The sequence below is a fragment of the Heliangelus exortis genome, chromosome 6 (genome assembly GCF_036169615.1).
Source record: "Heliangelus exortis chromosome 6, bHelExo1.hap1, whole genome shotgun sequence".
In the NCBI taxonomy this organism is placed as follows: domain Eukaryota; kingdom Metazoa; phylum Chordata; class Aves; order Apodiformes; family Trochilidae; genus Heliangelus; species Heliangelus exortis.
This window is the reverse complement of record NC_092427.1, coordinates 2,052,015-2,066,912: the sequence shown is the minus strand read 5'-3', so window position 1 is coordinate 2,066,912 and position 14,898 is coordinate 2,052,015. Positions and strand designations below refer to the sequence as shown.

General features: G+C 45.4%; 2 protein-coding genes across 2 annotated transcripts in view; both read left to right on the top strand.

Moving 5' to 3' along the window:
- Nucleotides 1-4,233, top strand: part of KIF5C (kinesin family member 5C) — a 76,881-nt gene extending 72,648 nt beyond the window's left edge. Inside the window, exon 26 of the mRNA XM_071746388.1 lies at nucleotides 446-4,233. The gene's annotated coding sequence lies outside the window, so the exon portion shown is untranslated. The remainder of the gene's footprint in view (nucleotides 1-445) is intronic.
- Nucleotides 4,234-5,852: 1,619 nt separating this feature from the next.
- LYPD6B (LY6/PLAUR domain containing 6B) overlaps nucleotides 5,853-14,898 on the top strand; it is a 49,764-nt gene continuing 40,718 nt past the window's right edge. Inside the window, exon 1 of the mRNA XM_071746405.1 lies at nucleotides 5,853-6,050. The gene's annotated coding sequence lies outside the window, so the exon portion shown is untranslated. The remainder of the gene's footprint in view (nucleotides 6,051-14,898) is intronic.

The window sequence follows — 14,898 nt, the reverse complement described above, 5'->3', positions numbered from 1 at the left end:
TCCTTTATTTGCTGTGTAAGATGTGCTTGCATCTGCTGCTCAGCATCTCCAAGTGCTGACCAGTGGAGGAGAAAATCCCATTAAAAGAGCAGAGAGATGCAAGAGGCAGGGCAGGAATGTCAGAGGTTTAGATAGTGCTTAGGATGTCAGAGGGTGTTTAAAGCAAGACAAAACACTGCTGCAGGTGGCAAAGGATGAATTTCATCAAGAGGATATTTTCATTATGACTCTGCCAATATGTGAGGTGGAAAGATAGAGCAGACAAAATCCCCCTGCAAGGCTTAGTAAGCAAACCCCTCATTTTATGAGCTGTTGAAGATGTGCTGTATGGGATCCATTGCTTCCAGGGGGGCTTTTGGGCTGCTGTGCATCCCCTTTGATTTGCCATGGTGCAGACCTCCAACATCCCCTAATGTTCATTCCCTCTCTTGCTCTCTTTTGACAGGTCAGTTCCACTTAGCATGTTAAGGACTGTCATTAAGTCACTAGTTTCTTTTTTCCCCCTCTTCAACCTGATCCACATCCTCCATCCTGCGCTTCCTACAGCCCTCGGCACTGCGCTGCTCCCAGGTATTTTGAGCTTCGTAGGATCTCCACGTGTACAGAAGTGTTCAGCTCAACTCTTCTACAGATACTTGTACAATATATTTAACATTTACCCAGTAAGGATAGCAAGTCTGCCACCCAGAATCTCACTGACTGCATTTGACCCCTTGGCTCTGGTTAGGTTGGGCCTTCGACACCCAGATTGATGCTTTCTGGAAGTCCTCTGTTGCATCAGTAAATCCTGACTTCTGGCATCAAAGAATTAATGATTCAATGACCAAGTGCCATCAAAGGCAGGTGATTGTGCTCTGTCATGACTGATTTACTGTATAATATACATATTATTTTATATTTTTAGGGGATGAAAATGTGCTGCTATACGGTTTAATTTTACTGCTTACATTTTCAGAAGTAAATTTCCCCAAAGAACCATTTGTAATATCCGGATGAAAACCTTTGGACTGTATAAAATAACCTTTATTGCAGTACCTGGTAAAGATCAAACGGGATGCAGAGAAATCTGTTAGTATAGATCTAAGTTTTGAAGTTTGGTAGTTCCATGAATATATCTGTGTGACCTAGCTCTAAAATTCCAAACCGCTCTGCTTGTAGTTCTCCCGACAGTGGTGGGTTTTCCTGGAGTGTGGTGGCTAGCCCTGTGTTTGTAAGAGTTGTTCTTGATGCAAGTTTGAAGGCTTTCAGAATGCTGTGGAAATCTTGTCTTGGAAAAAACTGACAAGGATCACTCCCCTTCCCTTCCCTTCCCTTCCCTTCCCTCCCTCCCTCCCCACATGCCTTCAGCAAGCCCTGATCTGTTCACACCGGAATTCCGATGCCGGAATGAACAGACTCAAAAAACCAAATCCTCCAAAACCTTTCCTTAAAAAAATAAGCAGCCCAAAAGGAGGTGAGAGTTGGATACTCGAGCTGTCCTTTGCAGACCAAATTTTGGGAATGAGTTTGGTGGGAGGTGAGGAGCTTATTGCAAAGGAGAAAGAACATTTCAAGCGGTTACGACCCGCGAGTCGTCCCACGCTCGTGTGCAGGGAGGAGGGATGAGACTGCTTGCATTCCTTGGATCCCTTTTTTCCTGCCAGACTGAAAATCTCCATCTTCTCAGCAAGGGGGCACTGGAATCGTTCTGTGAAGGTTCCTCTGGCAGGCAAGAACCTGCTGCTCCTCCTCCCTGCCCACCGCTTCTCCTCCTGGTCCAGCCGTGGAGTTGGAAGGATGCGTGGAAGGTCCCGGCCCAGCACAGCTTTCCAGTCTTGTTTTGCAGATGTTTGCTCTTATTTGAGATTGATTTTTAAATTATTATTATTTCTGAATGTGTTCGTAGACGTAGAACTACTTGGTTCATGTAGAGTGTTTTGAAAGATTGTGAATTGACTTGATCTTTTTTTTTTTCTACTGAAATTATTGAGGTTGTTGCAAAGTAAGTTGGACTTAACTTTTTTTTTCTTTCTTTTTTTTAATGTTGCACTATTTTGGGGAGCATTTTGCTAAAAATATTTAATGAAGTTGCAATTTTGCATGTATTTAATTTATTTTGTATTTTCCAAAGTTTTATATTTTTCTTTCTTTATGTGCATGTGCACTGCCAGATAAATGAACTGTGAACTTGCCATATGCAATCTTTAATAAAATCACTAATTCAGAACTACTCTGTGCTATCTTATCAGCTGTTCAGAGCTGAAATTTCTACTAGGAACTAATGAGCCTCTTGTTTTGGTTCTAAACCACTTGTCTTGGAAAAGATAGCAAGCTCAATTGCTGTCAAAGATTCTGTATTGTAGCAAAGCTTTTTGTTCTGTCTCTCAAATTCCAAGTTCTGTCTGGAAGTGTGTCATGGATGCAGCATTAGCTTAAAAAAAACCCAAAAACTGTATTAAGTTCTTCTCAGCATTAGTTCTGGATGGCATTTAGGAGAGTTCTCTCCAGCTTGAGTAACAAGTTAGCTTTGAGATCTCTTAGTTGTGCTGGTGCTGATCAGCCAGTCAGTTCACCTAATTAAAGCAATTTTAAGTTTCTCCAAGTTAACTTCTACATCAAGACTGTTGGAGGACTTTCTGTAAGTGCTGAAAAGATGCCACAGGCTCAAATCCTAAAAAAAAAGAGGTACAGAATATATTCACTCGATTGGAAATGACTAATTCTGTCAAATTGAACATTCTCTGCTTTATAGATAGGTTCTTGTTTTCCTATTTTCATGCTTCTTGTTTTCCTTGTAAACCTTTTTTCATTAGGCAACTTAAATTTGTGTTGTGTTTTGTATATTTAACTTTTGTACCCTTTGGAAGTCTTACCCATTTTCTATGTAGAACTGAAACCCACAAATCTGCTCTGCAGAGAGCAGAGCCTGTCTCCTGCTATTTCCACAACTTGATGCTCTCTCACTTTCTTTGCTCTTTGAATGCTGTGTTCTGCTTATTCCAGGCTAAAAAAAGTTGTGATTTGGAGAGAGCAAATTCAATTTCACATCCCAAGTGTCACTCATGGGACAACTTTTGGTGGAAATTCTGTTCACAAATGGAAAACGTACTTCAGATGGAACTAAAGTGCATATTGTTCTTCTTGCTGGTAATTAAAAATCTTTCCTGCTCATTTGAGCTTCTCTTAATGATACAAATATCTTCTGTTTGTCCTTGAGTTTGTGTTTCATCCATTTGTTTTCTCAAAAGCAAAGGAAGTTTTAAACCTGGAAAGAACTCAGCTGATGCATTCTTAAGTTTGTATTTAACAATGGGGAAAGTGGATTATCCTGAGTGTCCTGAAAACTAAAAAAATAAGTCACCTAAAAACTAAAAAATAAGTCACCAAAAATTTTACTCCAGTAACTTCTGCCTGCAGAACCTTGTGAGTACCATTTCAATTTTGTTTTACAAAGCCTGCTGGACTCAAAGACACATTTGCCTGAAATTTTCATAGGTAAGGCTTGGAAATAGGAGAATTTTAAGATGAACATTTTTTCATTTTAATGAGTGGCTGTTTAAACCAAACGGTCCCAAAGGAAAAAGCCTAATGGGATTTCCATTAGTGGGGGAGAAAGACTTTGTGTACCCATGATTGCAGTACCTTGCCACTGGAACTGGAAGGAATCCAGAAGTAGATGAGCAGGATAATCTTCATCTCCCCTTGCTTTGATTTTTGTCTTCACTGTGCCTGTACAAACTGCACCGTGTGCTGGAGAGCATCTGCTGTGCAGGCTGGAACACTGCTCCACCAGCTCCTCTCTTGCTCTCACAATCTTGTCCATTCAAACACTTTTTGTTGTGGGAGAACCACTTGGGGGGGGGGGGGGGGTTTGAGGCATTCTGTAGAATTATACCTGTCTAGTTTGTAAAGTGTGTAACGTGTACTGCAGATGTGTATTCTCTGGGCTCTGTGTATCTTTACAGTAGTGTTCAATTTAGGAAAAAAATAAATTGTGGACACGTTTTTGCTGGTAACAAGGGGAAATTTATTTTTTTTTTTAATTTCTATTTTTTTTTGCCATTGCATCGAATGATGCTGAAATGTATTAAACTCTTGAGAGCAGATCTGAACCCTCCTTCCCCCATCCCATGGAGATAAGTCTTTTATCTTCATTCTAAACCTCTTACCAGAGATGGATGGATACACTGGCAGACTGCATGATGTATCATTCAGAAACCCTTACCGTGGAAAATAAAACTGAACTAAACTCTGTGGTGTGCATCTTGTGTGACACGTACCTGTGGCACCTCCTTCTGCCCCTGCCATGCAGGAGGGACCTGGGACAGGGATCTTCAGCTCAAGTCCATCCACAGCTGAGGGCAGTGGAGCAGGGATTTTCCTCCAGAGGCACAGAAAGTAACTGGGAGGCTCGGATGTCTTGCTGGGAAATGAAGACGAGAGGTTGATTTATTTATTTTTTACAGCTAATTGCATCTTCTCTAGGAAATGCTCCTTCCTACTGATTTTTGGTAGCCTGGAGGGTGACAGGGAGACTTCCCCACTTACCCTCTGCCTGCATTTCCATTTTTATAAGAAAGTAACACGCACTTTATATACAGCACAGTAGAGTAAAAGTTCCTGCGTGGTTGCCACCTCCCTGAAGTCATACTCAGGAGCTTTGTAAGCAGCTTATTCTCAGTACTTATTCCTCAGAGCATTTTGCAATTACACCGTTACTTTTCTTCTCAGCAGTGCAAGTTTCTGGCACTCCAGAATTCCTACAGAAATGGATCATTCTGCTGATGAGGAGATTTCTGATGAGGATGATGTGGTTTCTCCATCATTACTTCTGTCTCCTCATCCTGCTTTTACTTGGGGCCTGCTTCAAAACACAAGAACCCTCTTGCAGCCTGGCTCTCAGTGCTCTTGCAGGGTGGATTTTCAGAATCCCCCCATTTTCAGAATGGGGGATTGCATCAGTTAATTAACTCTGTCAGAACAACACCAATTAGTATACCCATTCCCAATATTCAGCTTACACAAGAGTGCAGTTAAAAACAAAGGTTGGGGGGGTTGCAGCATGAGAAGAAGTCACTGCAATCTGTCACTATTGATGAAAAGACTTTTTTTGCTAAATTTTAAATACTTCAAAAAATCTTTCAGGAGAGCTGAACTTAAAGCCTGGTTGGATGGGGCTTGGAGGAACCTGGTAGGAGGTGTCCCTGCCCATGGAAGGTGTTGGAACTGGGTGAGCTTTGAGGTCCCTTCCAACCCAACCCATTCTGTGAAGTTCCATGGAGCATTTCTCCCAAAATGAGCTTTGGTGGTTTGGGCTTAAGATCCCCACAGGTCAGGCTTTGCCAGGTCCTACTGTGCTGCTGATGGGTGAATCTGATGCCTCATCCCACCCACCAGCTCCGTGCCCGAGCCCAGAGAGTGGTGATGGGGATGTCAAGGAGGGTCCCCGCGGGTCAGGGTGATTCCAGGAGAATTCCTGGGGATAACGGTGCCAGCACACCCCACTCCCGCATCCTCACCTTTCCTTCACAACCCCCCCTGAATTTGGACACAGCCTTTGGCCATCTCCCCTCTCCTGGGGAGATTCCCAGCCAGGAACGGGCACACGGAGCTCCTCACCTCGGACCCACACCTTCCCCCCTCCCTCCGGTGCCTCCTGCCTGAAAGGGCCCGGGGGGGCCCGGTCTTCCCCTTCCCGGTCTTCCCCTTCCCGGGCTCCCCCTTCCCGGCTTTCCCCTTCCCGCACCTCCCGCACCCTCCCCGTGTCAGAACCGGGACCGCCCCCCCGGGGGAAGCCCACCCGCCCCTCAGGGCTCGTCGGCACCGCCCGGGGGGCGGGCAAGGGGGTGTCCGAACCTCTGGCTCCCCGCCCCGGCCCCACCTCCTCCGGGCAGCCCGCACCGCACCTCTCGCCTCCGCCCCGCCAGGGGCTCCGCTGCCGCCGTCCCGCACCGCCCGGAGCCGCCGCCTCACGCCGAGCCCCGGGGAGCCCCGGCACCGCGGTGAGTGCTGGGCCGGACCGGACCGGGCCGGGGGGTGCGGAGGGGATGGGGCCCACGGAGCTCCCGAAGGTGAGGGGCAAGATGGGGCGGGACCGGGCCGGCTTCTCGCTGGGGGTCCCGCTCGGCCCGCTTTGGTGGAACGGCTGAGTGGGGGAACCGAACCGAACCGAACTACTGGGGCGTGGGGAGAGAGGTGGTACCGGCGGGGAAGAGGCGGAGGGTGAGAGGTGCTGGGATGTTGAGTGTCAGGTGCTTCGTGAGCCCCGAGATGCAGTGGTGAAACTGCACCTACTGCCGAGATGCTGCTCCGAGGGTTGGATGGAGGTGGGGAAAGTGGAAAAAGCAAAAAAAAAAAAAAGCAAAAAAAAAAGCAAAAAAAAAAGCAAAAAAAAAAAAACCGACAACAATAAAACACAAAATAAAAAAAAAAACAAACAAAAAAACCCCATAAACCAAACAAAAAAACAAAACCAAGCAAAACCAAACAAACTCAATCAGACAGAAAAACTTCCAAACAAACAAAGAAACTCCAAACAAACAGAAAAAGACCAAAACAAACAAAAAATGTTTTCCGTGTTTCACAGGTATGTCAGCAAAACTTTCCACTCTCTTTAAAAAAAAAAAAGTGCGTTAGACTTAACTGCGGGAAACAGCAAAACATCACAAACCGCTCAAGTGCGTACGTGGTGAAGCCGCTAGTAAGCAAATAGTAAATGTAAAAAAAAAAAAATAATAAAAATACAGCCCAGCCACCACCCAAGCACAGGAGCAGGTGCTGGGCAGGTTGCAGGAGCGCTGCCCCGTTGCACGGCAGCTTCCCTGGGGACAGATTCGGGCTCTTTGTGTCTATTTCCCATGGTTAAATGGACTTTTTTGGGGTTGCTGGGGGCTGTCGGGGGCCTCGGTGCGGGGGGTGCCGGGGGTTGGGGCGCTGCGGGAGCGCGGTTGGGAAAAAAAGTCCCAGGTGAGCAGGTGCGGGTAGAGCTGGTTTGCAAGACTCAGCTGGTTTGCCCTTTCCTAAGGGCAATCCCGGGAAAAATAGGTTGGTGTGATTTCCCGTCTGTCAGAGGGCAAGGCGGGCAGAGCCGGGAAGCGCAGATGCCGAGATCAGAGCAATCGCAGGGAGCCGTGTGCTGCAGCCTCTTTCATAAATCCCGTGCTGGTAACGCTCAGGTAGTGAGTGAGTCAAGTTTCCCTCCCTCAATAAACATGGTTTTGTTTAAAATGATAAAATATTAAATGCTGAGCTTGCCGTTTCTCAGGTTGGCTTTGAACCTCTGAAGTTCTCCAGCTTGCACGAGCGTGCAGGGAGAGGACAAGGGGCTGTGGTTTAAAACTTGAAAATAGGAGATTTGGATTAGATGTTAGGAGGGAATTCTTTATTATGAGGGTGCTGAGCCCCTGGTTGCCCAGGTTCCCAGAGAAGCTGTGGCTGCCCCATCCCTGGCGGTGTCCAAGGTTGGATGGGGCTTGGATCAACCTGGGCTGGTGGGAGGTTGGAATCAGATGAGCTTTAAGATTTTTTTCCAGCCCAAACCATTGGGTGAATCTATGAAGTTTCCTATAGCTTTTATGAAGCTTCCTCCAGAGCTATGAACCTCCCCATTGCAGCACCCCACTGCTTCTCCTCAGCTGAGTTTTTCAGGACAGGCAATTAAAGGTTTACAAGGACAAAGACTAAAGTCCACCCCGTGTGTGTGAGAGCACGTACAGCAGCTTGGAGAAAGAAAATTTAGGGCTGCAGGATCACATCTTCAGCTTGGTGCATCTGCCTGGCATTGCTGGTGCCTCGGTGGAGCTTGGCCAGGCCGTGTACCAGAACAGTCTTGCAGGTGAATTCCAGAGGTAATTGTAGATGGATGTTTTACAGCATGGATGAAGGGAGTTGTCCTGTTTGTTACAGTGGGCATGGCTTGGTGATTCATCAATCTCTGCACAGTAATACTTCTGCTCTTCTAGACAATCCACAATTAACTCTGCTACCAAGGTTGCTGAGGAGTCTTTCCTTCTCATCATGCACGATTTGCTTGAAGTCAATTAGCATTTTGCAGCCTGGTAATTGCAGCACTCTGTCCACAGGCAGTCCCATCCTCTCTAAGGACATCCCTTCCAGAGGGGTTAATCTCAATTTTTTTCCTTTTCTGCTTTCTCCTGGTTTTATCAGAGCTGTATCTGCACCTCTTGGCATCTGGTGCTCTGGCTGTGTGATGGCAACTGCCAGGAGCCTGGCAAATCCTCTAATCAGCTTATATGGGAGGGATCCTCTGTGCTGATCCTCGAGACACTTGGGATGAATTTCCACCCTCTGGCTGGCACCAGGTGCTGGCAGAAAGAAAAAAGAGGGAGAGAGAAAGCAGCCAAGGTGGGGGCAGATGTGGCGTCCTGGCTGGGGAGATGCAGGGCTGGCAAGAGGAAGGTGCTGGAGGGGGAAGAAGCTGCCTTACAAGAGCAGGAACCTCTTCCTGCACCCTAGGGAAAGCTGGAGAAGACACCCCTGTGCCTTGCTAATCCATGGGTTGATTCACACCATTTTGATCTCTTCCTCTTGTTTTCCATCTGCCCCAAGCTCGGGTCGTGGGGGAAGAGATGGGGAACGTTTCCCTTTGTGGTGGTGGTTCTGTAGGGCAGCCCTGGCTGAACCCAGGAGTTGGAAACGTGGGTGACAGACCCAGAGGCACCAGGGCTGTTGAGTGAGGGGCAGCACAACAAATCCCACCCTGCCAGCCACAGCCAGGGCAAGGAACTCAGGAGCAGAGGTGAGAGGGAGAGAATGGCAACACCTTGAGGGTGCTTAACATCTCTTGAGGAGAGCAAGGGAGAAGAACTTGGTCATTTCTCAGTCCCCAAAATCCTCTCCCCTCTCCCTTGCTCATTTCAGGAGTTCCTCAGAACAAAACACCTCTATCTTAAAACCAAATTTTGCTGCGTAAACTCTGACGCTTTAGAAAATTCCCCCCCTTATTTTTTTTTTTGTTTTGTTTTGTTTTTTAAGCCTCAATATTTCCATTGCTTTTTTCATGTCCAGTAGGTGTTGGTGCTGCTGGGTCTTTTTTTTAGAGATTCAAAGGAAAGGAATGCTTCAGTTATTCACATCTGTGACTCAATGGCCTCCTGGATGAGGTGCAGTCCTAACAGTTCAGAAGTGGTGAAAAGGTGCTCACAACAGAGCCAGGCCAATAAATTACAGGAGGAATTTCAGACTCTGGCTTTCCCTAAGGGTCCAGTTGTGCTCTGGGGCTGGCATTTATTTTTCCATGAGCTGCTGTGAGAATCTTCTAACCTTTTAAGTAAGAGGCTTCATCTTCTGGACTTGTGCATCTGCCTTCAGCAGGTATCTGAGTCCTGGGCTGGTTCTTTTGAGTGCCCAGTGATGAAATGAAGGCTCAGGAGATCTGTGTGCATTATTTTTTTTTTTTTTTTTTTTTTGCTGAGACCCTGGTGCCCATGAGAAGCCAGAAGACAAGGCAGGAGCTGCTGTTTCCACCCCAAAAGGGCAGAGCTCCAGCTCCCCCAGCAAAACCAGATTGGGATTTCTTGCCTGGAGCTTGGAGCTTTTTGATGTACCTGGTTTGAACTAGAGGCTTTGGCCAGGACCCAAATGAGGGTAAAATTGGGTTCATTTAGTGGTTTGGGTTTTTGTTTGTTTTTTTTTTAATGTCTAGATTTTGCTTTGATATTTAAACACATCTGAACTGTGGTCTGAAACCTGCTTGAAATAAACTGATGAGCCCCATCATCAGAATCACTTTGCAGATCTAGGAATGTGCCAGCATGGTTTGTTAAAAGGCTTTAGGAATATTCTGACTTCCAGACATTTGCCTTCTTTTTTATCTATTTCTTGTCTAACTAGTGGGAATAATGATGACTTTTCCATTGCCATGGAAAGGGATCAGTTTCTACAGAATTCTGGGTGCTGGGTAGTTAAGTTCACCCAGAGATGCTCAAACACTTTGAGCTCCCCTGTGTTCCATGAACTGCAGCACATCTGGAAGGTGGAATTCCCTCCTAAGAAAGGTGGCAGCAGGGAAGGTGAGGGTGACAGGGGTGTCTGGGGTGAACTTTTCTGCATGGAAGTTTCTGTAAACCCCATAGCACCTGCAGAGAAAGGTATTTTCAGGTTTGGGTAGTCCAGCTCTAAACTAAATTATCAGAACATTTTAAAAATCTCAGATGGATAAACACACTGCAATTACTGCTTGTTCAAGCTTTGGAAATCCAGTTGTTTTCACACTCTTGGTTTGTTTTATTTGTGAGGCAGCCTGTCTGTTGTATTTCTGATGTCAAAGTGGTCACCTTTGTCTCTATCAAGAAATTTGTGCACCTTCCCTGTGGCCTGAGAAGGGTTCACTGGTGTTCCCAAATGATAGAGAAGCTCAGCTTGAAATCTTCAGGCCTGTTTGGGTTACATGGATTGAAAATACCACTTCTGGGTGCTTGATTTGTACCTAGGTTTAAATACAAGATGCAGTCTGATGGTTTCTCTCCATAAAATTCTACCTTTAGTGGTCTGGAGGCTCTGGGTATGACAACAATGCCTTCCAAAATTGCTCCCTGGCACTCTGTGGATTATTATTACTCGTGGGATGATCTCTTATTTGTCTCTGAAATACAAGGTAGTGCTCAGGCTCTGATCCTGTGTTTTGGAGGCTGAATGAAGAGGTTTGTCCTGGTTCATCCTCTGAGCTCAGCATCACTGAGCCTCTGGCAGTGATGAGCAGCCTGGTGCTTCAGGGCAGACTAATATCCTCTATTATGCACCTCCCCAGTTGGGCAATGTCAAAAAAACAGAAAGATTGGGGGTAAGATTATCTTTCTGACCCATGCAGATCATGCCCTGAAGTGTGGTGATTACCCTGCTCGGAGTCTAAACACGCAGAAGTGCAGATGGTAGCAGTTACAGTCATCTAATCCCCTTTTTTTTTTTTTTTTTTTTTTTTTTGAAAAATGCTGCCCCGGCTTTGTCTCGATGTGAATAAACCTGTTGTGGCAAATGACACTAATTCAGAGCTCAACTTAATGCAGAGAAATGGAGCTAAGAGCTTGTGGAACAGAGGGAGAGACAGGCACACGTACTCTGCATCACTGAGCTACCTGATGGGCTGAGCATTCTCTTAATCCTTTTTTTTTTTTTTTTTTTTTTTTGGCACTTCAAAACTTGTTTGCAGGTTCTGTTTTTGCCTTCGACTTAAAATTTCATTTCAGGTCAGATAGGAAGAGTTTTTGGTTGATGTTTTCCCTTGGAAGTCCACTCTCTCCATCTCTTGGGCCTGGCTCAAATAATGGGACATCTTCCCCCAGCTCATCAGTAGAGTTTTTCCTGTACTTTCCAGCTCTTTGTGGTTGCAGGGCTGGGCAGGATAATTCTGGTGCCTCCAGGAGTGGCAGGACAAGGAGCAAGGTCAGATGCTTGGGCTCAGCTCTCCAGGGTAAGGTGGCCACTCAAAATTTGAGGCTGCTCAAAGGGCAGGCCCCATATCCATCCCTTAAAACTAAGCCTACAACCTTAAAAAAAAAAAAAAAATAATAAGATTACAGTGCTTCTTCTCTCTTTGGGATTGCCAGAGAACACTGGTGCCCTGGCATTGGAGAGTTAATGGTGAATTTTGGTTTATTTGGGGCATATCTGAAGATTTGACCTCACCTAAATCTCTTTTTGGTACAGGTTGTAAAATCCCACCTGTGGCATTCAGCTTCAAGGTAGCAGTGTCTCATGTGCTTTAGAATCACAGATTCACAGATTTCTATAAGAATTTTAAGAATTTAAGAATTTTAATTGAAGACCTTTAGGATCATCTAAGCCAACCCAGCACTGTCAAGGCCACCACTAACTCATGTCCCAGATGGTTTGTAGGATTAAATCAGAGGATGTTTATATCAACACATAAAAAATGCTTTAAGAATGCATAAAAAAAGCATCAGCACAGGCTCTGCAGAAGTCAAGAAACCTCCAGTCTGAACAAGCTTGGGGGGAGAAAGCCCAACCCAGCACCTCTTCCTCTGGGATATCAGACACTAAAACACCATCTGGGTGTAGGGGCTTGGAAATCTCTTTCTGCAAACCTTGGTCTGGCTGCTGATTTTGTCCTAGGGCTGCATTCTGTTCCTCTTAATTATTTTTTTTTTTTTTTTTAAGATGATTACAACACTACTGGACTGATAAAATTCAAAATTCACAGCAGGGAAGGGAGAGATCATTGCAGTTTCAGGAAAGATCATTGCAGTTTCAGTTTGTTGTGGGGTTTTTTGTTTTTTTTTTTTTTTTGGACAGTCCTTTCTCCCTTGGGAGCTTCCACAAGGGATGCTCAACTTTCTCCCTGCATCTCCTGTGCCTGCTGCTCATCTTAATTGAAACCTTGCTCTGTACCTGGGCCAGTCCATGATGTTTGATAATAGCTGTTTGAATAATGAGCTAATGGCACCTCATTGAAGCTTCAGTAATCACTCCTTGTCCCTGGGCAGCTACATCCTAATAACATAATTTGTTTAATGAATGACTGTTGGATTTAATCTGTTGGATTTAAGCCAGGGGTTTTTCAAATTTTTTTATTATTTTTTTTTTAATAATGAATTTTCTCTGATCTGGTGCCATGGAATCAGTACCCTGTGCCTTAGTTGTTACACTGCACATCAAGTTATCTTGGCTTAACAAAAAAACCCCAAAACCAAACCAAACCAAACCAAAAAAACCCCAGTGATGTGTTACTTTGCTGTATCAGGATGATTACCACATCACAAATCAAACTAAATATAATGTCACACATCAAGGCACGTGCTGTGGTCCTACAGGAGTTTTCCTGCAGTTGTAGGACAAGATCTGAAAATTCTCCTTTCTTCAGTAGATAAAAAAGGAAAAGGATAACACAGTGTTAGGCTTTACATGAGCATCACTGCTCAGTCCTGGAGGATTTTCTTACCTCTTTCTTTACACCATGGCAGTGAGTTGGGGCAGTGTGTCCCCCAAAAAGCAATCCTGTTCATGCTGACTCCAGCATTTCACTGCTTCTTCCTTCTCAGCCTTCCCACATCTGGTAATATTATATTTCCTGGACCTTTTGGGTTATCCTGACCAGACTCAGGTACCACCATCCCTTTGTCCTTGGGATTTTCAGAAGGAAAAGGGTGTGAGAACCCAGAGCTCTCTTCTGCTTCTGCTTCTGCTCTGTTGATTCAGTCCCCTGCTTTTGCAAGCTGGTTTGGTGAATTATTCCAAGTTCAGAATAATCCTATTCCCAAAGACAACACAACCCTATTCCCAAAGACAACACAATCCTATTCCCAAAGACAACACAACCCTCTTCCCATCTTTCCTCCCTTCCCTGTCACCAAGCTCCTATTTGGAGCAATCACCAAGTTTAGGAGACTTGGGGCTACAAAGAGTTGATGCTGCTACAAATTATGCCAAGCGTGGAAAAAAACCCCTTAAAAATAGGTGTTTAAATTATTACCAAAGGGAAGGAGAGCTGCAGATTTACAGCTCCTCTGCACAGACTTGAAAATACCTCTTTTTCTGTGAAGCAGCAAAATGAAGTTAATAATTACAGCCTTAATTAGGCAAGAAGAAAGATGTGTGAGGCAGGGTTTCTGCTTGGCCAGTTGCAGGAAATGAGAGGTTTGGGGTGCAGAACAGAGCAGGACCTTTTCTGGGTGTTGTTTGAGCTCTGGTGGGCCTGCAGATACAGATATTGATAAATATATTTTATTTATCTTACTGGAGAAGGGATGGGGGGATCTCAGAGGTCTTTTCCAGCTGTGACACTTCTGATTCTGTGTAACACAGGTAGAGGAAGAGACTTGGAGTAAGAAGTTTTTCTTTGACCCAGGATGCTAACTTAACCAAAAATCTCTCTCTATATATATATTTTTTTTTTTTTTTGTGCCTTTAAGAGGCATAGATCAAGGGGTATCATTGCCTGCCTCAAGTGCCTCCTGGAACCCTGAATTCTGGGGCTAACTCAGATGGGCATTCAGGGCACCTGGTGTTGAGGCTCACAGCAGTTCTCTGCTTTTCCTCCCTCAGTACACTCAATAACCAGCTTTCTGAAAATATTGGCTCTTAGGACTTCCAGCTAATAACTTCCTGAGACTGCTGCAGTGTCATAATCTCTGGACATGTCATGGGTGGACTGAATCCTGTGTGGGCTTGGTCAGGACTTGTAGAGCATCTCACATGAGGCGTGCTGGCATGCAGTGCTTTTTATTAACAGAATATTTATTTATTGATAGGTATTTAATTTGTGCTGTCCCAGCTGTCTTCCTCATGAATTCTGACCGTGTTATGTGGCCCTTCTTGTCTTGCCATGGTTTGGGCAGCAGCTGATTTGGTTTCAGGGAAGTGCAAATACTTCTTGGGTTCTGAGGACCTCTGCAGATTTTATTTTCAGAACACTGAAGATTGCAGTTCAGACCCTTTATTTTCTTGCAGGGAACCAAACCGTAACCTCTTTGTGTTAACATGGATGATGTCTAAAAACTTCTGGAGCTAAAGACATGACTTTGAGCAGGAGAAACCAGCTCAGAGCCACCAGTGACTCCACCTCCTGTGACTTGCCCACTGGTGGCTCCTGGGTGGCACGGGGCAGCAGTGCCCACGACCCCAGTGGGATGGGACTGGCAAAGGGAATGTGTCCAGGGATTGGTGAAGAAGGAGAAAAACCCTACAGGTTGGTCCTGGGGTTTGAATTTTTTGGCCAAGGCAGCTTGTGAGATTTGGGGCTTTTCCAGGTAATAATTGGGATCAGCCTGGCAAGGGTGTGGAGCAGTGTGAGTATTGAAGGCAGGGGATGGATGTGGTGGGGATGGATGTGGTGGGGATGGATGTGGTGGGGATGGATGTGGTGGGGATGGATGTGGTGGGATGGATGGTTTTTCCATGGATTCTGTATGTGTTTCACCATGATGTGACCTCCCTAAGTGGTTC